Below are 26,683 nucleotides of genomic sequence, written 5' to 3' on the forward strand. Positions count from 1 at the left end.
AGAGAGCCCCAAAATAAATCCAAGCACTTAGGATCAGTTGATCCATAATAGAGGAGGCAAGAATACACAATGGGGAAAAAACAGTCTCTTCAATAAGTGGTGCTGGGAAAACTGGACAGCCCCATGTAAAAGAAAGAGATTAGAACATTTTCTCATGCCATATAAAAAACAAATTAAAAATGAATTAAAGACCTAAATGTAAGACTGAAAAACGTAAAACCCTCTTGAGGAAAACATATATAGATAGTCTTTAACATAAATCAGGGATATTTTTTGAATCTGTCTCCTCAGGCAAAGGAAATGAAAGCAAAAATAAACAAAGGGGACATAATTAAACTTAAAGGCTTTTGCACAACAAATGAAACCTTTAACAAAATGAAAAGACAGTCTACTGAATGGGATAGAATATATGCAATAATATCACTGATAAGAGATTAATACCCAAAATAACAGCCCATACAACTGAATATTAAAAAACAAACACCCAGATTAAAAAATCAACAGAAGATCTGAATAGACATTTTTTCCAAAGAAGACATACAGATGACCAACAGGCACATGAAAAGATGGTCAAACAGCACTAATCATCAGGGAAATGCAAATCAAAACCACAAAGAAATATCACCTCACACATATCAGAATGACTATCATTAAAAAAACCACAAATAAAAAATTTTGGCGAGGCTATGAAGAAGGGAACTCTTGAACACCATTGGTGGGAATGTAGATTGGTGCAGCCACTGTGGAAAACAGTATGGAGGTTTCTCAAAAAAACTAATAGAACTACCATATGATCCAGCAATTCTACTTCTGGGTCTATAGCCAAAGAAAATAAAAACACTAATTTGAAAACATACATATACATCAATGTTCACGCTAGTATTTTTTTTATAAGAGTCCAAGATATGGAAGCAACCTAAAGTGTTCATCAATAGATGAATGGATAAAGAAGATGTGATATGTATGTGTATATATATATATATATGCATATATATATATATAAATATATATAAATGGAGTTTTTCTCAGCAATAAAAGAAGAACAATACCATTTACAGTGAAATGGGTGGAACTAGAGGTTATTATCCTTAGTAAAATAAGTCAGAGAAAGACAAATACTCTATGTTAACACTTACATGTAGAATCTAAAAGATAAAACTAATGAATGAATATAACAAAACAGAAACAGACTCACAGATATAGAGAACAAACTAGTGGTTAGCAGTGGGGAGAAGGAAGAGGGGAGGGACATGATAGGATGTAGAAACTACCATGTATAAAATAAATAAGCTACCAGGACATATTGTATAGCACAGGGAATATAGTAAACATTTTATAATAGTTTTAAATGGACTGTAATCTATAAAAATTTTGAATCACTAGGTTGTACACCTGAAAATAATATAATATTCTAAATCAACTATACTTCAATAAAAAAGAAAAAAATTCCTTTTTAATAAGAGGTAGCACATGGATGTAGTAGATATTATAATGTTATTTTTGAACAATATCAAATTTCTGATTTTGTATATCAAAAACAGTTCACTATTAGCAATTTCTTATAGTTCAGCCTATATGCAGAGGTTATCCAGTAAAGATAGCTATCTCCCATTCCCCCCCCAACCCAGTTTCTCTGAAATCAACCACTCCTAGATACTAGGTATTTCTCCAGAGATAATATGTAAACACATAATCACATATGCAGATACATTCTCTATTTTGACCAGATAGGACACTTGCTGTCTGCACCTTGTGTTTGGCCATTTAACAGTGTCTTAAAGATCCTTATTTTAAACAGGTGACAAGTTTCCAGTTGCACAAAGGTACTATAATGTGTTTACCAACACTGCTTTCAGTTAATTTCAGTTAATTTCACTCATTTACTATTATAAAAGCATACTGTATTTTTATGCATGTCATTTTATACATAAAAAGTAATAGAAGTAAAATTTCTGTTCTGAAATATCTGTGCATTTTTAATTTTGATAAATATTGACAATATTTGTCAAATATTGTCAAATTGTCATCAGTAGAAGTTAGATGAGTTCAGTTGTATCACCAATGCATGAGAGTGCCCCAAGCACTTGCAAACATAGGATGTTATCAAACTTATTGAATTCTGCCAATCTGATAGACTCAAAATGCAATAATACTGTATTTTCATTTTGCATTTTACTTATGATTTATGAGGGGGGAATTTTTCATATGTTCCAAGGTCACTGATATTTTATTGTCTATAAACCATATTATTTATCACCTTGGATTGTACATCTTTTATTATAGATTTTGAGGGTACTCTTTGTATATTAAGGAAAAAGTGAAAGTGAAGTTGCTCAGTTGTGTCCGACTCTGCAACCCATGGACTGTAGCCTACCAGGCTCCTCTGTCCATGGGATTTTCCAGGCAAGAGTTCTGGAGTGGGTTGCCATTTCCTTCTCCAGGCTATCTTCCCAACCCAGGGATCAAACCCAGGTCTTCTACATTGTAGGCAGATGCTTTTACCATCTGTGCCACCAGGGAAGTCAGGAGACCTGTCATTTATTCGGGGTTTGATTTACAAATACTCTATTTTGTTTTCTTTTGTGTTTTTAATAGGGTGCATGTGTGTATGTGTGTCTGTGCATAATAGTTTTTTAAAAAATGTTCTATGTGGTTTAAATACCTATACTGGGAAAAACAGGCTATGCTTACTAATCAAGAAATCTTACTAATCTTACTAATCAAGAAAGTTTCAAAATTGGCTGGCTCATTTTTGATGCAGTTGGGAAGGTTCTAGTGTTATGTTTTATTTTAATCAAAACTACTTTTATCCTTTATTTCAAAATTTCTATTCTGGATTTTTAATTCTAAAAATGATTCTGTGTAAGCATTCATTGTATGCTTGGAAAAGTGTGTCATATAAAGTGTGTAAAAATATTTTTTCTTGTTAATGTAGTATATTCACATAGAAGTAAAAGCAGAATAAAAAGAAACAAGAAAATCTTTCAGTGTAATTTTCTTGTTCTGATCCTTGTTTCTGATTTGTGGAAACAAATTGGAAGCCTTTATCTAAGATAGTTTATAAAAAATTATCAGATTTTTTGATTCTGATGCTATCATTAATCTTAATGATCAAGTCATGACATTTGTTAGGTAGCTGTATGTATCTAAGCATGCGTGTTCATTTGCATCCAACTCTTTTCAACCCTATGGACTGTAGCCTGCCAGGCTCCTCTGTCCATGAGATTCTGCAGGCAAGAATACAGAAGTGGATTGTCATTCCCTTTTCCAGGGGATCATCCCAACCCAGGGATCGAACCTAGGTCTCTTGCACTGCAGGCAGATTCTTTACCACTGAGCTACCTGGGAAGCTATATGTGTCTATAGGAATGTAAAATAGACCTTAATATTTAGCACTGATTGAGATCATCTGTGTCTTTTCATTCTGGCCAAACATTAATATTTTAAAAAGTCATTGATAATGTCACATTAAGTGCTTTCTTATTATTAATATACCAAATCTATTTGATAACTGATAACAAATGATTTAAATGTTTGTTAATTATTAGCACAAATAATTTCATTTGTGTTCCAAAGCATTTTCTTAGTGTCAAGTTAAATCTGTCTAGTTTATGTCCATGATGTCACAAATATCTCCTGCAACCATTCATTCCTTTATTCACTCTGTATGATAAGCTACATGATTTTATTGAGCACTTATTATACAGGCACTGTTCTAAGGGCTGGAGATGCAGCTCCATTGAGGAGTATATATTCTGGCTTATTTAATGAAATTGCCTTTTTTTTTTTATTGTCATTACACTACAGTTCCACTCTCTATATAATACTGACTGTGTTCCTCTCTTACCTCTTATTATCCTATCAGCTTCTGAAAAACAAATATGCTCCATTTTACCATGTAACTCATTTGATTTGAATCTCTACCTTATTACATCCAAATTCTTCTTTGAGACTTTCAAGATTAGAAATATCAAATATCATCAGTTACTTCCCTTTGTATCTGAGATTATTTTCCTATGACTCCTGAACATATTTGCTCTTGCAGTATTATCCTCAGCACAGCACACTTCAAAATCATTCTTCCTATTACTCATGTTGTTCTTCTCACCTTATCTGTTTTCTCCATCCTTAAAGGCTAGCATGTAGCTGAGTGAGAAATGCATATAATGATGTATCTGGATTCTTGTCCCAGATCTTAGTAGCTCTGAATAACTGTGTGACCTTGAGCAAGTTAATGAGATAAAGCAGTTAGAATATTTCCTGGCACACAGAAGACACTATTTTTTTTTCTCTCCCGTCTCACTCCACTTAGTTTTCCTCGAAGACTTTACTGAATACACACTTGTCTGAACTAAGCTCTCTTTCCTCTTAACTGCAAATATTCCCTATGTCACATAAACCAAGGCTATTTTATGATGATGTTATTTGTAATTTTTTCTCCCTAACTAGATTATAAATGTCCTTTTTTTAAGTATTTTTTGATGTGGACCATTTTTAAAGTCTTTATTGAATTTGTTACAATATTGCTTCTGTTTTGTGTTTTGACTTTCTGGCTGCAAGGCATGTGGGATCTTAGCTCCCCAACCAGGGATCAAACATGTACCCCCTGCATTGAAAGGCCAAGTCCTAACCATTAGATTGCCAGAGGTGTTCCTAAATTATAAACATCTTGAAGTGAAACTTTTCTCCTTGTGCATCCACTACCCCCTTCCCCAAAGCACGTGAGGTTATGAGGCATTCAGTATTTTGGTGGTTAGTTTGTCTATATGTGAAAATAGGCTAGAAGTATCAAACTTTCTTCTATTGGTAAGATACAACTCTAGGAACATATATAATTTGAAGACCTTGTACTTCTTTTTTCATCCTGTTGTCCCTGCTAATGTCTATTGGTTTACAGATGACTGGATACACAAATTTATCAAGAACCATTTCATGACTCACAAAAATCTTTGTTATTCAAAATATTTTTTCAATACCTCTTAATTGGTTTTAGGATTATAGAGGGAGATGGAACAAAAACCGTAATGATTTAAAATATCATAGGATAGAGGGACCAGTGAATTAACATATTTAATTATAGATTTTGAATGACTTCAAAGGAAACTCAGTTTTTTTCAAGGGATTAAGCCAGGAACTGGGCCCTTATTACAGGAGGCCACTTGGGCCTCCATTTAGCCAGTTTCTGGCACATTCATTGACAGGAATAATTTAATGACTGTGAATAATCACCAAGTGTAGGAAATAAGGTCCTCTTTGAATCATAAAGCTTCTAAACATGAAAAATATTATGTGTTTGTTTGAGAACAGTGAAATGTGTGAACTAATTTTGTATTGTCCTACCAATTATGAATGTGTTATTTCTGGCAAGTAGGTCTGTTTAAAATTGCATATGCTCAGTTCCTTGCCAGGGAGGTGAGAGAAAAACATTGTCAGCGTCTTTATACCCAGCTGGGGCCAGGTGTTGTTCATTAACATGTAAATAGTGCAATTACTGCCAATTAATATTTTTTAAAACATTAAAGTTGATCAGAACAGTTGTAGCACCTATCAAATTTTTAAAAATACATGCATCTTAGTGCATAGGTTCATAGAAAGCATAAAATATATAATTTGTACTTTTATTTACACAGAGCATCAAGTTGCTATTCCTTTGCAGAATGTCATGTATGTGATTAGAATGGAAAGTAAAAATTACATTGGCTGGTTACTGACCATAGCCAAATAGTGTGATTTTATTCTAGTTTACAATTGATTGTCAGGTTACAGTGGGTTTTCCTTCAAAAATATTTATTCAGTTCCTACCGTGTATGAGGAATTGCATTAAATGCTAGGCATTCAGTGATAAACAAGACAGAAATGGTCTGTGCTCCATAGACTTTATAGTCTAGTTGGTCTCCACAAATAAATACAGAGTAAACATACAAATAAACACACAAACACATCAATATCACTATTGGCACTCATGTGAAACAAGAGAGTGCCATTTGAAAACATGATGGAGTGGGATAGACACAATTTGGGTAGAGTTAGGAAACTATATGTGAATAAGCAACATTTTAGACACAGTTTGGATAGAATTAGGAAACCACATGTGAATAAGTGATATTTTAGCTGAAATCCAAAATGTGAGCTGGTGATATTGTAGTGAAAAGAGTGAAGAAGAGTATATTAGCAAGAGAGAACAGTGCTTAGGAAGGCCTTAAAGCAGGAAAGAATTTGATGTTGTCAAAGAACTGACAAAAAGAATGAATATCCACTTCAAGATAGTGGTTGCCTCTGGGGAACAAGGGATCAGGATAGAATTTAGCTGAGGTAAGAATGGGACTTCAAGAGTAACTGTAATGTTTTAATTCTTTAATAGGAGATGTGAAGCAAATATGATGAAAAGGTAACATTTGTTAATTTCCCATGGTGGATTTATGGATGTTTGTTATATTACTGTCAGTACTTTTCTGTGTTATTGAAATACCTGATCACCAAAGAGAAAAAGCTAATGAGAAGAGATGAAGTTGAAGATTTCTTTCACTAGCATACACTGGGTTTAATTTGGTATAAGGTAGAGTCAAAACTTTTCATCTATTTTTGCCTCAATCTGGTCTTTAGAAAAATACTCTTTATGTGCTTGAGGTATTCAACATCCTTAGCTGCTACTGATACTTGAGCAAACTCTATTACTTGTAGATGACTTGTGATGTCAATAGATATAACATGGCAATAAGCACATCTTTCTGCTGCACCCCACCCTTAGGTCCAATAATTTGTTTTTTGTTTTTGTTTTATTTTTTGTCTGCACTGGGCCTTTGTTTTTGTGTGGTGACTTTTTCTAATTGCAGCGAGTGGTGGCTACTCTTCATTGTGGTGCTTGGGCTTCTCGTTACTGTGGCTTCTCTTGTTATGGGCTCTAGTCTGACGGGCTTCAGTATTGTGGCAAATGGGGGCTTAGTTGCCTGGCCACATGTGGAATCTACCCAGACCCAGGATAGAATCCATGTCCCCTGCACTGACAGGTGGATTCTTAACCACTGGACCACCAGGGGAGTCCTCAATAATTTGTTTTTATAGATATAAGACCACTTGGGGCTAACACAGTAGGACTTAAACAGTGGGACTTTTTGCAGGTAACTGTATCCCTTTAATGAGAACAACTATTAATAAATAAGCCCATCCTACATCAAATGCTATTATCATCTAGCTAGCTGTTATAGTGTTAAGACTTTAATTATATTCCCAGGGAAAAATAAGTCATACAACCCTTTCTGAAAACTGCAATCAAGTAAATAAGGTGCCCTTGAAAGTAAGTTCTTAAATTGTGGTATTTTAAGCCCTATGCCTTATCAAGGTAATTTTATACCTGGATTGATAAATCTCTAGGAATACCTAGTGAATGAAAAAAAGTTGGAGAGAAAAACGTTCTTATAAATTGTTTTGGGAAGCCCCCCCCAAAAAAAAAAACTATATGAGATGGAAAACCAGTCAGAAAATAATCATCTGGAGATTGCTCTTATTAATCTATTCATGTGACTGAGGACAGATAGCCAGACACATCCAGTTTAGTCACATTAGGACTAAATTTCAGTTCAACAAATATTTGAGTCATTACCATATACAAGGAACTTTATAGGCTGAAACTGAGTAAGAAAACTGAGTAAGATACAACTTGAATACACAAGGAGTTTATGGTCTACTTGTGGAGGTGAAATACAAATTCTACTTTATTTAGGAATAGGAGTAAGAATGGAAGTGGGGGACATGCTAAGGTGGCCAGGGAATGGGAAGTGACTCTTTCTTTCAATTCCTAGATAAAATGGTTCCAGTTAGACTGATGCCCCTTATTCTTATCACATTTTCATGGAAGACAAGCTAGTAGAAATCTAGAAATATTCATTGTAGTTTAAATGGCTGTTTTAAATACCAAAGTAAAATTAATGATGTAGGATTGTCTTTCACATCCCAGGGAAACTGTATTTTTCTTCATAAAAAGTCCATTTATAACAATGAATGTCAAGGTCCCGTAAGCATTAATATAAATCTTACAGTTGTGGTTTAAATAACTGAGATTGTATTTAGTACTCCAGAATATAGAGCTTTATGCATTACATTTCATAAAGTTTCAAGCAGAAATTTTATTCTGTTTGACAAAGTGTATCTTCTGTATTTAGTATAACAGTGAGCTCTTCCCAACAGAGCACAACATTCTTGACTAATGTTTGATGCTGGTCCCAAGACAGTGGTATTCAAGGTACTTGTCTTAGAAAGAAGAAAACAGAAAGATTATCTTATGCTTTAAGGTTGGGAAGACCTGATTTTATAAATTGACTTGGATGGAAAAGTACATAAAGTATAATGCGAAGGTCATTGAGATCTGTTGTCTGTTCCAAAATAGTGATCCCTTGTGGAAAGGCAGTGTAGTGCATATTGCTATGTGCTGCAAAATGAAAATGTGTTATATCACCGTTCATAAGCAGGACCTGCTGAACTGAATAAGCACAGATGTACTTCAAATTAATATTTAATCTGATACCAGAAGCACTTAAAGGAGTTAGGGATATGAGTTCCTCGTAAGAAATGACTTCTTTCTCACAGAGAGCAATTACGGTACCAGAAGATAACACAAATAAGATTCTCCTTAGGCTTAAATAGTAAATCTGGAGGTGATAGTCTATTGTTGTCTCTAGTTTGAATTTTCTACAAATTTCTTTAAAGAAGAAAAAGAATTATTTTTTAATGTCATGGCGTGGATCAAAACTAAAGCTAATAAAGTGACTTTGATTAAGAGACTATCTCAGTCCTTGAGAGTAGATGAGAGTGACTTTTCAATGACATCATTAGAATATTATTAGAATAAAATTGAACCAAGTAACCCTTATTAATCTTTAAAAAGAAAGTGCCATAATCAGGTTACAATTCTAATTTATTTTTGTTGCTTTTTGAGGCCAACTTTAGAAAATAAATCCCCCAAATAACTTTGAGTCCAGAGCCATCTCATGCCTTTTATTTTAAACTCAATTTTCTTCCAAGATTTTAGCATCTCATTACATATTAAGTACTCAGAAACTACCATGTTATGTTAAAGTGACATTTCATTGTTTTGATTGTGAAAGGAACTACTGAACCTACTATTTCAAATAGGAGGTTTAAAACAAAAGACATTTTGCAAATAGTATAGCTATTAACTGGAATACATTGTATGACACTGAAAAGCAGGCAATATTACACTTTACTGACTGTCATGTTTACTTTTATTTTTTGCCAAGCTTTATGGTTTTATTAACACAAACAAAATGTGCACACAAGCTGTCTATTCCTTTTCTTCCCTGCACAACCTGGCATTGGTATTGATAATTCTGATGCCCAAGTGGGCTGCTCTGTCCACAAGAGTTTTGCAGTTCTTGGAGGGGACTTTGTGAGCAATCTCAGCACAGTAAGATTTGTTGTACATCAGCAGGACTTCAAGCTCCTTGACATTGTGAACCAGAAAATTCCAGAAGCCACTGGGCAGCATGTGCTTTGTTTCATTGTTACTTCTGTAACTGATGTTGGACATCCAGATTTGGCCTTTGAATCTGCTGTGCACCCTGTTCTCAGTGCCTCTGGTTTCTGCCATTTCCACTTAATTTTGACATATCATTCTGACTGGTGCTGGATGAACTTCTTGGTCCTCTTTTTGACAATCATGGGCTTCACAGGGGGTCTGAGGGCAGCCATGATGCCAAGTAGGAGATGGCCGCCACCTCCATAGGCAGCACTATCAGGTTTAAAGTATTAGCTCCTTCTGAAGGATAGTTAGCTTTTATATGATCAAAATGACAAGTGGGTGTTGTATTGAGGTAACTATTTTTAGATGATGGGTTGGTCTTATACATGGTGTCAATGAGAAGCTATGTACATCTTTCTGTGTTAGAGGGGATTAAAAAAAAGATGTTCCTTCCCAACCATTCATTAAATGATTTTTGAAATGTACTATTTTATTCATGTATTTGCTGAGCACCAACTATAGCCAGACCCTAGATGTGCAACATTGAATAATGCTGCTTATGGAGCTTGTATTCTAGTGGGAAAAAGAGGGATACATCCAAAAAACACGGAAAAAAAAAATTAAAGATATAAGTATTATGAAGGAAATAGACAAGATGTGACGAGGAAATGGTAGGGTAAGGAGAATCTTTCAAGCATAGGCATAGGACTTGTGGTGGGAAGAGCTGACTCCATCTAGGGGCTCCTAGAAGACCAGTGTGCCAAAAATGTAGTGGATTAGGTGGAGAACAGCTCAACAGGAAACTGAAAGCTAAATACAGGTCAAGTCACAAGGCTTTGGAGACTAGGATGATGAGTTTAAACGTCTTCCTAACTGCAGTAGAAAGCCTTTGAAGGGATTTAAGCAAGGGAAGGGAGTATCTAGGGCTGTTTATTGTAAAAAAAAAAATAGATTGAAAGGGGTAAGATCGAAAGTGGGGGACTAGGAAGGAGATTATTGCAGTTATTCAGGTAAGAGATGATAGTAGCTTGGAATAGGAAACAGAAAGTAGATAGGTTCAAGATGTATTTCTGAAGGAAGTCAATAGAATTCGGTGATGAAGTGGGTGTCGGAGGTATGGGAAAAAAATGAAATCTCCGATAACTCCATTTTCTTGTTTGAGCAACTGGGTACCTTGTGGTGTCACCTAGGTAAGAAGAGAAAAAGAGTGTGGTGAGATTAAGAGACTCAATAGTTATATTTTAGGGGGACTTCCCTGGCAATCTAGTGGTTAAGACTCCAAGCTACCACTGCAGGGGGCATGGGTTCAATCTGTGGTTAGGGAACTAAGATTCTGCATGCTGCACAGTGTGGTCAAAAAATAAAATAAAACCAACCAGAGTTATATTTTAGAGACGTTAAATGCATATTTATGAGATACCAAAATTATGTCTTGAATTTTAGCTGGATACCCAAACTTAGGCTCCAGGAGCTCTTGAGTTATCCTTCAACTAACTGAGAGGAGTCAGCAAACAGCCTCATTTAGAGTCATTATGTCTTGATGATAATCTCTGAATACCCATCCCTTTGGATTCAGGCATTGAAGGCTCTTATCAAAATATAAGCACCACCTCCATGGTAGTTCATCATTCCAACTGCAGTCTCATGGCACTGACTTGAGACAATGTGCCACAGGATGAATGAGTTTTGTTGGGATACATAGGAGTTTTTTAAAAGGGACTCAATTATAGTTTTATTTAAGGATGTATATTTGGGTGAGATTTCATAGCCAGAGGGTGAAGGGCCACTTGGGAGGAAAAGATGAAGCTGTAAAGAAAAGGGGGTTTTAAAGAAAGAGGAAAGAAAGTGCTCTAAATGAAACTTTGAGTCGTTTCACAACTTTGCATAGAACCAACCTAGATAGCATATTAAAAAGCAGAGCCATTACTTTGCCAACAAAGGTCAATCTAGTCAAAACTATAGTTTTTCCAATAGCCATGTATGGATGTGAGAGTTGGACCATAAAGAAGGGTGAGTGCCAAAGAATGGATGCTTTCGAACTGAACTGTGGTGCTAAAGAAGACTCTTGAGAGTCCCTTGGACAGCAAGGAGATCAAACCAGTCAATCCTAAAGGAAATCAACCCTGAATGTTCATTGGAAGGACTGATGAAGCTAAAGCTCCAATATTTTGGCCACCTGATAAGAAGAGCCAACTCACTGGAAAAGACCCTGATGTTGGGAAAGATTGAGGGTAGGAGGAGAAGGGGGTGACAGAGGATGAGATGGTTGGATGGCATCACTGACTCAATAGACATGAGTTTGAGCAAACTCTGGGAGATAGTAAAGGACAGGGAAGCCTGGCATTCTGCAGTCTTAGTGACTGAACAACAGCAATAATACCTAGCTTCTAAATGTTTATATGTAAATTATTCCAAATTTCTCTTTATTAATAAGATTGCAAAATTTAGTGAGCACTTACCCTATGCCAGGCAGTTCTAAGTACATGAACTAACTCATTTAATTCTTTCCAGAAATCTATGGGTTATTATTTGGCCACTTTTACAGATGAAGAAACTGGTCCAGAGAGGTTTAGTAATGCCTAAATTAACAGAGGTATTAAGTGGTGAGCTAGGATTTAAACCTTCATAGTCAGTTTCCAGAACCTCTGATCTTAACACTACACTATCCATATAAGTTTACATGTAATATAAAATGTGATTATAAATGACCTTTTATCTCTCTAATAAGTCAGTCTTTCAACATGAGTGCCACTGACATCTTAATATTCATTGTTTTTTATTCCATAAGCATCACAGATTTTATGGCATGGAAAATAATTGTGATGATGGTTCTGCAGCATGATGGTGTCTGCTTCCTGGTCTACATATATTGTGACTTTTATTTTACTTTATTTTATTTTTGTTTTCTTCTGATAGCTCTTAGCTCTTTGCCCTTTAAAAACAGTGACAAGAGCAGTATTCACTGGTCGTGATAGAAACCACCACCCAATTCTCCAATACTGTTGTACTGACCATAATTTATTGATGAAGTCTGCCATCTCAAACTCTTTACCCATATTTCCTCCCACTGGGAAGAAGATGATAAAATTACTTTCTTGCCTGGCACATTTAATTCCAGAAACTTGTATCTAACTAGTATTGTGGTGAACAACTTCAACAACTGTGCCAGATTCCAAGCCATTTTACCCTGTAGAGAAAAATGAAGTTTTCTAATTGGCTAATCTATATATTATAATATTTGTTGACTTAATGGGATAGTTTTAAGTTAGATTAGCCATATATAGTTAAACCCATGTTTAGAACCTAGTCTATTTTCAAACCAACATTTAAGAAATGCCCAAGTGTAATGAAAAGCTTGATGCAGGTTTGTTTTTTTGTTTGTTTGTTTGTTTGTTTTGTTTTTTGATTGTTTGTCCATACTGCATGGCACCTGGGATCCTAGTTTCCACACCAGGGACACAACCCATGCCCTCTACATTGGAAGTGTGAGTGGAATCTTAATCACTGGACCACTAGGGAAGTCCCCTGAGATCTTTAAAATGCAACAAAAATGATGTTTTGTTGAGTTTGAAGTTATGTGTTAAAAACTGCCTGTTTTAACCTCAGAATACTTAAAACTCATTGAAACTGTATTGTAGTCTACGCTTAAGAAGCTGAAGTTGAACGGTTCTATGAAGACCTACAAGACCTTCTAGAACCAACACCCAAAAAAGATGTCCTTTTCATTATAATGGACTGGAATGCAAAAGTAGGAAGTCAGGAAACACCTGGTATAACAGGCAAATTTGGCCTTGGAGTACAGAATGAAGCAGGGCAAAGGCTAATAGGGTTTTTCCAAGAGAACACACTGGTCATAGCAAACACCCTCTTCCAACAACACAAGAGAAGACTCTACACATGGACATCACCAGATGGTCAATACCAAAATCAGACTGATTATATTCTTTGCAGCCAAAGATGGAGAAGCTCTATACAATCAGCAAAAAGAAGACTGGGAGCAGACTGTGGCTCAGATCATGAACTCGTTATTGCCAAATTCAGACATAAATTGAAGAAAGTAGGGAAAACCACTAGACCATTCAGGTATGACCTAAATCAAATCCTTTATGATTATACAGTGGAAGTGACAAATAGATTTAAGGGACTAGATCTGATAGACAGAGTGCCTGATGACCTATGGACAGAGGTTCGTGACATTGTGCAGGAGACAGGGATTAAGACCATCCCCATGGAAAAGAAATGCAAAAAACCAAAATGGCTGTCTGAGGAGGCCTTAAATAGCTGGGAAAATAAGAGAAGCAAAAAGCAAAGGAGAAAAGGAAAGATATTTCCATCTGAATGCAGAGTTCCAAAGAATAGCAAGGAGAGATAAGAAAGCCTTCCTCAGCAATCAGTGCAAAGAAATAGAGGAAAACAACAGAATGGGAAAGACTAGAGATCTCTTCAAGAAAATTAGAGATACCAAGGGAATATTTCATGCGAAGATGGGCTCAATAAAGGACAGAAATGGTATGGACCTAACAGAAGCAGAAGATATTAAGAAGAGGTGGCAAGAATACACAGAAGAACTGTACAAAAAAGATCTTCATGACCCATATAATCACGAAGGTGTGATCACTCACCTAGAGCCAGACATCCTGGAATGTGAAGTCAAATGGGCCTTAGAAAGCATCACTACGAACAAAGCTAGTGGAGGTGATGGAATTCCAGTTGAACTATTTCAAATCCTGAAAGATGATGCTGTGAAAGTGCTGCACTCAATATGCCAGCGAATCTGGAAAACTCAGCAGTGGCCACAGGACCAGAAAAGGTCAGTTTTCATTCCAATCCCAAAGAAAGACAATGCCAAAGAATGTTCAAACTACTGCACAATTGCACTCATCTCACACGCTAGTAAAGTAATGCTCAAAATTCTCCAAGCCAGGCTTCAGCAATACATGAACCGTGAACTTCCACATGTTCAAGCTGGTTTTAGAAAAGGCAGAGGAACCAGAGATCAAATTGCCAACATCCGCTGGTTCATCGAAAAAGCAAGAGAGTTCCAGAAAAACATCTATTTCTGCTTTATTGATGATGCCAAAGCCTTTGACTGTGTGGATCACGATAAACTGGAAAATTCTGAAAGAGATGGGAATACCAGACCATCCGACCTGTTTCTTGAGAAACCTGTATGCAGGTCAGAAAGCAACAGTTAGAACTGGACATGGAACAACAGACTGGCTCCAAATAGGAAAAGGAGTATGTCAAGGCTGTATATTGTCACTCTGCTTATTTAACTTCTATGCAGAGTACATCATGAGAAACGCTGGGCTGGAAAAAACACAAGCTGGAATCAAGATTGCCGGGAGAAATATCAATAACCTCAGATATGCAGATGACACCACCCTTATGGCAGAAAGTGAAGAAGAACTAAAGAGCCTCTTGATGAAAGTGAAAGAGGAGAGTGAAAAAGTTGGCTTAAAGCTCAACGTTCAGAAAACTAAGATCATGGCATCTGGTCCCATCACTTCATGGGAAATAGATGGGGAAACAGTGTCAGACTTTATTTTTTTGGGCTCCAAAATCACTGCTGATGGTGAGTGCAGCCATGAAATTAAAAGACAGTTACTCCTTGGAAGGAAGATTATGACCAACCTATGCTAATGCTATGCTAAGTCGCTTCAGTCGTGTCCGACTCTGTGCGACCCCATAGACGGCAGCTCACCAGGCTCTGCCGACCCTAAGATTCTCCAGGCAAGAATACTGGAGTGGGTTGCCATTTCTTTCTCCCGTGCATGAAAGGGAAAAGTGAAAGTGAAGTCGCTCAGTCGTGTCTGACTCTTAGCGACCCCATGGACTCTAGCCTACCAGGCTCCTCCGTCCATGGGATTTTCCAGGCAAGAGTACTGGAGTGGGGTGCCATTGCCTTCTCCGGACCAACCTAGACAGCATATTTAAAAGCAGAGATATTACTTTGCCAACTAAGCTCCGTCTAGTCAAGGCCATGGTTTTTCCAACGGTCATGTATGGATGTGAGAGTTGGATGGTGAAGAAAGCTGAGCGCCGAAGAACTGATGCTTTTGAACTGTGGTGTTGGAGAAGACTCTTGAGAGTCCCTCGGACTGCAAGGAGATCCAACCAGTCCATCCTTAAGGAGATCAGTCCTGGGTGTTCATTGGAAGGACTGATGTTGAAGCTGAAACTCCAATACTTTGGCCACCTCATGCCAAGAGTTGACTCATTGGGAAAGACCCTAATGCTGGGAAGGATTGGGGGCAGGAGGAGAAGGGGACGACAGAGGTTGAGATGGTTGGATGGCATCATCGACTCAATGCACATGAGTTTGGGTAAACTCTGGGAGTTGGTGATGGACAGGGAAGCCTGGCGTGCTGAGATTCATGGGGTCGCAAAGAGACGGACACGACTGAGCGACTGAACTGAACTTATTTTCAATTTACTAAGTTGAAAGTGCTTTGTGTTTTTTAAATGGTTTTTAAAACTCAAAGAAATATTTTTCCCCCTTATTCCTTCTTCCCATCTGTCCCTGTGCATATGGTCTTGCCCTTTTTCTTTTGCAAATAATTTCTCTTTTAACAAATATGTTCCCAATTTTTATAGAAAATATGAAACAATATTTGTTCATATCCTGTGGCTGAGAAATGGCACAGACGTATGACTCTAAAAAGTTTTATTACTGAGAAGGTCTGTCTCTTTGAACCTATAGATGAATCTTTGTAAAAATTGTGGGAAATTTTTCCTCTCTTGGTCATCTTCATTAATACTTCAGTGGAAGGTCAGTTTAGAGGTAATTCCTCTGTCGCCAACGTGTTTTTTTTTTAATGCCCTGACCAAGTAATAGACAAAATCTATAAAACAAAGTGAACTACAGTTACTGGAAGGTTGCAGGTTATCAAGACTCTGGAAATCTACTTACAGAATACTTAACACACAATTTTTTATTCAGCATTGAATAGGAAAATAAAATGCAAATTTTCTCAAAGAAAAAAATGTATAAGGAAAAGTGTTGAGGAAAGAAGGGAATATGGGATTTAGGGAGGTGGAAAATCAGATTACTTGAGTTATTGAAATGATTCAGCCTGGCAAGTTTCTAGAAATACTCTCAGTTTCCCTCTTGAGACAATTGAGTCCTCCCAAAGATATGTCAAGTATTTACCAGAGAGAGGAAATACTGTACTATCTGAAAGAAATAAAATCCTTGCCTGGATCTATCCTTCATAGGGAGGTTAACATTCCCCTGAAGGCTCACTATCACCTCTGGAGACACAATGTGGTGTGTCTAGGGGCCTGGGGGATATATTTTAAAAACACAGTACACACACACACACACACACACACACACACACACAACACTAAAATAAGATAGAGAAATAATGACTCTACTTATTGCTAGCTTCTAACTGAAGTGTGCCAATCCCATTGCTCTCATAATAGAGAAAATTAATATATCCTGTCAGGGCCACATGACATGAATAGTAAAATGCTGTGAAGTGACTGCATATAGAAGAGTCAGGAAATCCACTTTGATCTACATTTTTGATGTTTGATAATTACCCTTATTATCGGGTCCTTTATGCTCTTTTTCTTTGACACAAGATCCATTATCAATGACAACATGAGTGTGAGTATGGGTTTCATTTGAAAAACTACTTAAGATGAGGTAATGGAAAAAAAGCCTTTTTTGTTGTTGTTGTTCCATGCATATTAAGAGAATGGGAGAAAATTAAGTCTCATCATACAATGGCTCACTTCAATTATTTCTCTTTTATGTGTGGTATTGTTTAGGTACCTTATGAAGTTAGTTTCTTAGGAATTTGTTTCCTAATGAAATATTTTGTATACATAGACTGTGATTTGCTTTGATATTTTCATTCTCTGACAAAGCATCGAGTGAATAGATAAAGAAATGATGGCCACGAAGTATAGGACTGGTCATGTAGCCAACCTTTGTAGCTTCAGAAATTATTCTAAGTAGAATTCAAAAGCAGATGTGGATAGGACTAAAAACAAAGCACAAACTCATACTTATAGCTGGACAGATAATTGGCAAATTCATTAATTAAGATTCTTTCTGTATCTGTTAACTTACTTTAAATAACACAAATTACCTTCATACAAGTCATTACTGGTAATTAATACGTGATAATGTATTTGAACTTTTCTGCTTGCCTATATTTCACAACAAGGGCCAAGGCTAATTTAGCATTTTAATTTGGAAACTTGAATATTAACATATTAGTATTCATCACAGTAGAAGCCTAGGTAAGATGCTGGTTCATTCATTTATTTCTTGTTTGTCTCTGTTACTAGCATCACCTACTGTTTGATCTTTGGTTGTAATTATTATATGTATAAATAAAAATGAGATAAATAATATTAATACATATGGCATCATTGACTCAATGAACATGAGTTTGAACAAACTCTGGGAGATAGTGAAGGACAGGGAAGCCTAGCATGCTGCAGTCTATGGGGTCACAAAGAGTTGAACACAACTTAGCAACTGAACAACAACAACAATAATAGTAATACATAGTTGAAGAATAAAATTATAAAACTCTTTCAGCCAAAACCAAATGCTATTCCTATAGTTTTGCTTTTGAGTTGTTCTTTTGGCACCCCACTCCAGTACTCTTTCCTGGAAAATCCCATGGACGGAGGAGCCTGGTAGGCTACAGTCCATGGGGTCGCTAAGAGTAGGACATGACTGAGCGACTTCACTTTCACTTTTCCCGTTCATGCACTGGAGAAGGAAATGGCAACCCACTCCAGTGTTCTTGCCTGGAGAATCCCAGGGACGGGGGAGCCTGGTGGGCTGCCGTCTATGGGGTTGCACAGAGTCGGACATGACTAAAGCGACTTAGCAGCAGCAGCAGTTGCTGCATAGAAGAGAAAATAAACTTGTCTTTAATCAAGTTAAATTATATTTAATTGGGGGCCACTAACAGTGATAGTCTTTAATGTTCCTCTTTTCCATTAACTATTCTTTTTTCAGGTATGTTCTCAATTAAAGTTCCTGGAAAAGTAGTATTCCTCACAGCTTTTGGAGAAAATGACATTGTATTTGGAAATGGTTTATGAAGTGGCATTTTGTAGTCCCTGACTTTCTCTGAGTGACTATCCAATGATCTGATGAAAGCATTTTATAAAGTGTAAAACATCCTGCAGTTGTCATCAAGTGTTAGGAAAAGTAGAATATGAGAAGGTATGACAAAGTACAACCACAGACTTTCCAAATGAAAGCCTTAGCCAAATTTGCACTACATGTTCCTATTCAAGTGCATGTATGTTTAGATTCCGGGTTCTTATTTCATTGTTTTCTGGATTTGTGTAAATCATTTAATACATCTTTAGGGGACTGGGAGGAGGTTTAAAGTTGTTTTGATTGGAAATTTGTAAAATCATATTAAAAAACTTGTGGGGAAGGAAAAATAATTTTCCTACTACCCTTCTAGTTTCTTGGCTGAGACCACCCATAAAACAAGACAGATTAACAGGAGAAAAATGAACAGAAGTTCAATAATATGCATCAGTCACTCAGCTGTGTCCAACTCTTTGCAATCCCATGGACTGCAGCACACCAGGCTTCCCTGTCTATCACCAACTCCCAGAGCCTGCTCAAACTCATGTCCACTGAGTCGGTGATGCCATCCAACCATCTCATCCTCTGTCGTCCCCTTCTTCTCCTGCCTTCAATCTTTCCCAGCATCAGGGAAATAATATGAATACCTTGGGAGATATCCAAGAAAACTGAGTAACTCCCCCCCAAATGTCCCAAACTATCAGCTTAAATAAATACCTTCTCCAACTAAAGACTAGAAGATGTTGATGGGGACGAGGAGGGTGGCAGTTATGACAGGTCACCAGGAAAAGCACAGTAATCCAGGGTAAGGCTGTTATACAGATTTAAATCATGACCTTCACCACTGATAAAAGAATTTCTAGAAATTTACAGTCATCCTTCCTCCCTGATCCAGAGTGGGAGATACCCTTACAAGCAGAGATTTTCCACATAAATGTAAATATCTCTTACAAAAGGATAACTTATACCTGGTTTAAACTTCTCTAGTGTAGTTGGATGCTGTTATTTGAATATGATCTCCAGGGAAAAGAGGGAGCCTATTGGGAACTACTGAGCCTCCAATACCATTTTGATAGAGGCCGATCCTGGTACTGAACTATGAATATCCGGCTATATCAAGAGGATTACTAAAGGCAGGGCCTGAAGTCAAAGGATTAAAAGAAATTGGAAAGAAGCCCCAAACAAACAATCTGATCTCAAATCTGCTTATAGTCAATAACATCAGGATTTACAAGAGGATACATTTTCCCAGAGTTTGTAAAATCCTTTAAGTGAATTAATTCCATATTGTGAAAGTATACACAAAATGTTTGTAGAGAGACATTAATTGTTACTAAGATTATACTTCCCAGACAGTTTTACAGAGTATTAACTTTGATGCCTGATCAATACCATTAGCTGATGACCTCAGATATTTCTGAGGTTGCAACTAATATGCATCTGCTTTTGTATAGAAGTGTTAACAATTAGCACTGTAACAAAATACTGTGTAACATTTTAAAATGAAAGTTGTGTTGGGTGAGAAATAACATGTTTGTTTAAATGATAGAGTAGGGTATTAAATGAAATTACTAATGTTTTCAATGAACACTAAGAAGAAAGTATATAATTTCCATAATTACAGAACTATTGTTGTTTAGTTGCTAAGTCGTGGTCTGACTCTTTTGCGACCCCATGGACTGTAACCCGCCAGGCTCCTCTGTCCATGCGATTCTCCAGGCAAGAATACTGGAGTGGGTTGCCATGTCCTCCTACAGGGGATTTTCCAGACCCAGGGATTGCACTCATGTCTCCTGCATTGGCAGGTGGGTTCTTTACTGTTGAGCCACGAGGGAAGCCTCTATAGAACTATTAACCTCTTTCAACCTGAGAATTTTGTGTCACATTTTCATAGTGAGTTACATTAGTTTTTAAGAATAGAAAATCGTTTCTCCATCCATATTTGCTTTGAGTTGTTGTTACACCATGTTCATTCCTTTGCTTTGTCTTTCTGACTTGATTTTTGCATTATTATGGATAAGAAGAGGAGGGCAAGCATTGTATAATAACTTGCTTTTTCCATACAAATAGTGGCTCAGATGAAAAACTAGCAAGTTGTTTAACCATGGTAATATTGCATTTCATATTAAAAGTCAGCTATCAGAGTACCAGGCTTCCGCACCAGGCTTCCACCAGTTTTTCATTTCTGTTTTGTAACATTTATTTATATATTTACTTTAAGCTCTTTCATTTGGATACAGTTGATTTCCAGAATGTTCAATTTGTGGGTAGTGTTCACTTAAGAATTTCCTGAGTGTTTGAGTAAATAATTTGAATGTTGACTGATGGTCCGCTAAATACTTTGAAGTTGACCACATAGTCCTCCTGCATACCATAAACCTAAATTTATGTGTGTAGGTTTTAGGGGGAGTCATCTGTACAAAAAAATACTTTATTTTGCAGTACGATTTATTACAAGTTCATTTTCAATCATGCGGTTAAAATATAATTTAACAGAACACTGATTATGTATATACACTCACCAGAGCATATATGTTGCATGCAGAAGAGATATGTCTGAAAACTCATTGGCAAAAGTAAATACCTTTTTATTAATTTGTCTTCCTGTATAAACATCAGCTGTTTCTGACTTCAAAAATTCAGTGTTAAGTTAGAGAATATAGAGCAGTTTTCTTTCCCTGCCTCTAAATAAGATAATAACATAATGAATATAGGTTATGCTTTATAGTAAACATTCTTGCAATGTACATTTTCCAGCTTTACCTGGAAATGCCCTATCACATTTAAATATATGTATATTTTTGTTTATATTCAAGAGTAACATTGGTCTATTACACTAATAATATAATACATCAGCTATATATAGTTTCTACTTGAGATAAATGTATATTTAGTATGAAGCCCCTATAAGATGTTCCAAATATTCCTGGACTAGAGTAGACATAGTTGAGCAAGATACAATATCTGTGAATAATATGAACTTTAACATACTTGGATTTTTTTTTCCAGATAATGACAAGATTGAGTCATTATATAGAAAGACTGGATTGCAGATCTGGGCCTCGTGGGGAGGTGCTATCCTGTACCGCTTGTTGTTGTTGATCAGTTACTCAGTTGTGTCTGACTCTTTGCAACCCTACTGGACTGCAGTACGCCAGGCTTCCCTGTCCTTCACTGTCTCCCAGAGTTTGCTCACTATCTGGTACCACTATGAGATATAGTTTACCACAATCTGGTACCTGAAGTCTAGTTTAGTTTTTTTACACCATCTAGAGATATTTGACCGGCAGGAGTCTGCCTTTCCTTAACCAAATTCATAAGATACTGGTGTATAAAACCGGTAGGTTCATTGATCTTTTTAAAACATGAAATATAGCTATTAAGTAGGTTAAAATATTCTTGTCAGTCATGCAAGCATTAATTTCCTTTGGGAAGCTACATGGGAAATAAAATGATAACCTGAAGGCTTCTTATGTAGGGGTAGAAAAAATTTTCCTTCTTCCCTTCTAGGTTTTTGGCTGGTCTAATAATTATATTGACCCAAGATAGATTACCAGGAGAAAAACAAATTTCATATATAGAGGAGCCCATTAAAATACTCAGATACCATCTTGAGCTATGGAGAAGGGGTAAAGATCTAGGACATCAGAGGGAAGGAAAACAGTTCACAGGAAGATGAGAAGAGCAAATGTTTGGCAGACAAATCTTTGCTTTGACATACAAATAAGTCTTGTGATGTAAAATGTTCTCTCTGGTGATAGTTCTTTTTCCAGACCAGGTCTCCTATATCAATTCTCTTAGGCAATTAGTTGTTTTGTAGTTGTTTGGCCCCTAAGTCGTGTCCGACTCTTTGCGACCCCAAGCCTGCCAGGCTCCTCTGTCCATGGAATTCTCCAGGCAAGGATACTGGAGTGGGTTGCCGTTTCCTTCTCCAGGGGATCTTCGTGACCAAGGGATAGAACCTGCATCTCCTACATTGTCAGACGGATTCTTTACCACAGGCACCAGGGCAGCCTCTAGACAGTTAAGGGGGAGGTAAAAGGCTTTTCCCAAGTCTGCTGATTTTAATTGCCTTTATCTCAAAACAATACACAGGTGAAAGTATTACATTTTGGGGTGCTGTGTTCTGCTCTGCCTCACTTGACAATGATGGATATGAGAGAAAAAAGGAATTAGTTTAGAAGATCAAACTCTCAATATGCCAATATTGAGGCAGGACTTACTATTGCCTCTCTGAGATTGATATGGGATAGACCTAGTTTAATGCCAGATGCTTAGGTTCTTGAATCAGGGAACCTCTTTAACTAGACAACATGGGTAAGGGGGACAATGATGAATTTTTTCTCTGATAATGTCCTCAGAATATTAGAAGAATCACTAAGTGTCACAGGAACCCTTTCTCTGTGGGTGCTGGGCAGTTTTCAAACAAAAGGTAAGATGAACTAAGCAAATAACCCCAAACTAACTGTTAACCTATGAAGGGACTAATGAGAGTGAGTCATGTTCTTTACTTGCACATCCTCACTTTTTATTTCAATGATTGTAATTTTCACATTAGAATTTCCATTAGTCTTTTAAAATATTTTCTGTTTCTCTGCTGAGATTTCCTTTCTTTCCATTTATAATAAGCATATCTTCCTTCATATTCATGACCATAGTTACAATAGCTACTTTGAAATCCCTGTCTACTAATTCCAACATCTGGATTATCTTGGAGTGAGTTTCTATAAAGTCATCTTTTCTTTTGAGAACGGGTCACTTTTTCCTATTTTATCATATTATTAATATTGGACTGTATCTTGGACATTGTGATTGTTATATTGTGGGGACTTTGGTTTCTGTTATGTTCCCTTAAAGAATTTTGATTTTCTCATCCATTTTATCTCTAATAAGCAATTCATTTTTTTTAACTCAATCAACAAACTCTGCTTCTTGGGTTGCAACTCAAATCTCAGTTCAGTTCCTTTATTCTCAGCTAGAGTCTGCCCTACACATGCGTGGTTCCAGCATCAGCCAGAGATTGGGGCAAAGTTTATATGAAGAATGTGGATTACAGCCTCTCTATATATTTGTCTCCTTTTGGAAGTTCTTTCTTTACTTTTCAGTGACTGCCATTGCCTGAACTCTGTCTCCTGGTCCTTTAACTCATACTGAGAGTTATGTGTCAAGGTTTTTACCACTTCATACAGCTCTGACCATTCCCTACACTCAATTAAGAAAAAAATTTTTAAATGGAAACTTACTTACACCTTCTCTTCTTCCAAGTTTTCATTCCCCACCAGAATCTGCTTGCTTTTGTTTACTCTTAAGTGCCTAAGGTCATTGGTTTGTTTGTTTGTTTGTTTTTTTATTGAACTTTGTCCAGTGAATATTATCTGCAGGAGGGCAAGGTAAAGTAGAAGTTTACTCAGCTATAAGGTTCTCTTTGGGCTTCCCTGGTGGCTCAGATGGTAAAGAATCTGCCTGCAATGCAGGACTCTTATAAGATACTTTGAAAAGTTTAATTTGCTAAATAAATCTAGTAAAACCAATTCTACCTCTGTTTCTTCAGTGACTATTGTATATAAGAGCATGTGCTGATTGCTGGGGTTTATACAAATCAATGAGTTTCAATTGTGTCTTCAAGGTGATAGCAATCTAGTTTTGAAAACAGACATATGAACAGCCAAAATGTATTTCAATTTAGAGATAAAGTTAATGCTAATGCTACAGAATTGTTTAATGTGTTATGGGAGTGCAAATGGGAAGGCAATTGATTAGGAAAAAGAGGAACAGAGAAAGATGTCTTAGACGTGATGACATATAAACTGGATCATGAATAATAAAAAGAATTTCAACTATTAGATAGAAGAAAGAGAATGGATTCTAAAGTGAAGGAACAGCATGGATGTTGGCATGAATGTACTTTTACCTTCGGAGAGTGCCAAGTAATTCATTGTTCAGTTCAGTTCAGTTCAGTCACTCCGTCATGTCCAACTCTTTGCGACACCATGAACTGCAGCACGCCAGGCCTCACTGTCCACCACCAACTCCCGGAGTCCACCCAAACCCGTGTCCATTGAGTCAGTGATGCCATCCAACCATCTCATCCTCTGTCGTCCCCTTCCCCTGCCCTCAATCTTTCCCAGCATCAGGGTCTTTTCAAATGAGTCAGCTCTTCACATCAGGTGGCCCAAGTATTGGAGTTTCAGCTTCAACATCAATCCTTCCAATGAACACCCAGGACTGGTCTCCTTTAGGATGGACTGGTTGGATCTCCTTGCAGTCCGAGGGACTCTCAAGAGTCTTCTCCAACACCACAATTCAAAAGCATCAATTCTTCGGTGCTCAGCTTTCTTTATACTCCTACTCTCACATCCATACGTGACTTTGACTAGACGGACCTTTGTTGGCAAAGTAATGCCTCTGCTTTGTAATATGCTGTCTAGGTTGGTCATAACTTTCCTTTCAAGGAGTAAGTGTCTTTTAATTTCATGGCTGCAATCACCATCAGCAGTGATTTTGGAGCCCCCAAAAATAAAGTCAGGCACTGTTCCCAGTTTCCCTATCTATTTGCCATGAAGTGATGGGACCGGATACTATGATCTTAGTTTTCTGAATGTTGAGCTTTAAGTCACCTTTTTGACTCTCCTCTTTCACTTTCATCAAGAGGCTCTTTAGTTCTTCTTCACTTTCTGCCATAAGGGTGGTGTCATCTGCATATCTGAGGTTATTGATATTTCTCCCGGCAATCTTGATTCCAGCTTGTGTTTCTTCCAGCCCAGCGTTTCTCATGATGTACTCTGCATATAAGTTAAATAAGCAGGGTGACAATATACAGCCTTGACATACTCCTTTTCCTATTTGGAACCAGTCTGTTGTTCTGTGTCCACTTCTAACTGTTGCTTCCTGACCTGCATACAGATGTCTCAAGAGGCAGGTCAGGTGTTCTGGTATTCCCATCTCTTTATGAATTTTCCACAGTTTATTGTGATCCACACAGTCAGAGGCTTTGGCATAGTCAATAAAGCAGAAATACATGTTTTTCTGGAACTCTCTTTTTCTATAATTCATCTGATGTTGGCAATTTGATCTCTGGTTCCTCTGCCTTTTCTAAAACCAACTTGAACATCTGGAAGTTCACGGTTCACGTATTGCTGAAGCCTGGCTTGAAGAATTTTCAGCATTACTTTACTAGCGTGTGAGATGAGTGCAATTGTGCAGTAGTTTGAGCATTCTTTGGCATTGCCTTTCTTTGGGATTGGAATGAAAACTGACCTTTTCCAGTCCTGTGGCCACTGCTGAGTTTTCCAAATTTGCTGGCATATTCAGTGCAGCACTTTCACAGCATCATCTTTCAGGATTTGAAATAGTTCAACTGGAATTCCATCACCTCCACTAGCTTTGTTCATAGTGATGCTTCATAAGGCCTGCTTGACTTCACAGTTGTGGATGGGACTGGTGATAGAAGCAAGGTTTGATGCTGTAAAGAGCAATATTGCATAGGAACCTGGAATGTTAGGTGCATGAATCAAGGCAAATTGGAAGTGGTCAAACAGAAGATGACAAGAGTGAACATTGACATTATAGGAATCAGCGAACTAAGATGGACTGCAATGGGTGAATTTAACTTAGATGACCATTATATCTACTAATGTGGGCAGGGATTCCTTAGAAGAAATGGAGTAGCCATGATAGTCAACAAAAGAGTCCGAAATGCAGTAGTTGGATGCAGTCTCAAAAACATCAGAATGATCTCTGTTTGTTTCCAAGGCAAACCATTCAATATCACGGCAATCCAAGTCTATGCTCTGACCAGTAACGCTGAAGAAGCTGAAGTTGGACAGTTCTATGAAGACCTACAAGACCTTCTAGAACCAACACCCAAAAAAGATGTCCTTTTCATTATAGGGGACTGAAATGCAAAAGTAGGAAGTGAAGAAACACCTGGAGTAACAGGCAAATTTGGCCTTGGAGTACAGAATGAAGCAGGGCAAAGGCTAATAGAGTTCTGCCAACAGAACACACTGGTCATAGCAAACACCCTCTTCCAACAACACAAGAGAAGACTCTACACATGGACATCACCAGATGGTCGACACCGAAATCAGATTGATTTTATTTCTTTGCCACCAAAGATGGAGAAGCTC

General features: G+C 37.2%; 1 protein-coding gene and 1 pseudogene across 2 annotated transcripts in view; one reads left to right on the top strand and one right to left on the bottom strand.

Moving 5' to 3' along the window:
• The window catches only part of TENM1 (teneurin transmembrane protein 1), a 795,886-nt gene that overhangs the window by 310,481 nt on the left and 458,722 nt on the right, over nucleotides 1-26,683 (top strand). The window lies entirely within an intron of this gene.
• Nucleotides 9,299-9,705, bottom strand: LOC145535331 (large ribosomal subunit protein eL32 pseudogene; annotated as a pseudogene).

This window comes from Giraffa tippelskirchi, chromosome X (assembly GCF_054371585.1).
Source record: "Giraffa tippelskirchi isolate mGirTip1 chromosome X, T2T-mGirTip1v1.2.pri, whole genome shotgun sequence".
NCBI lineage: Eukaryota > Metazoa > Chordata > Mammalia > Artiodactyla > Giraffidae > Giraffa > Giraffa tippelskirchi.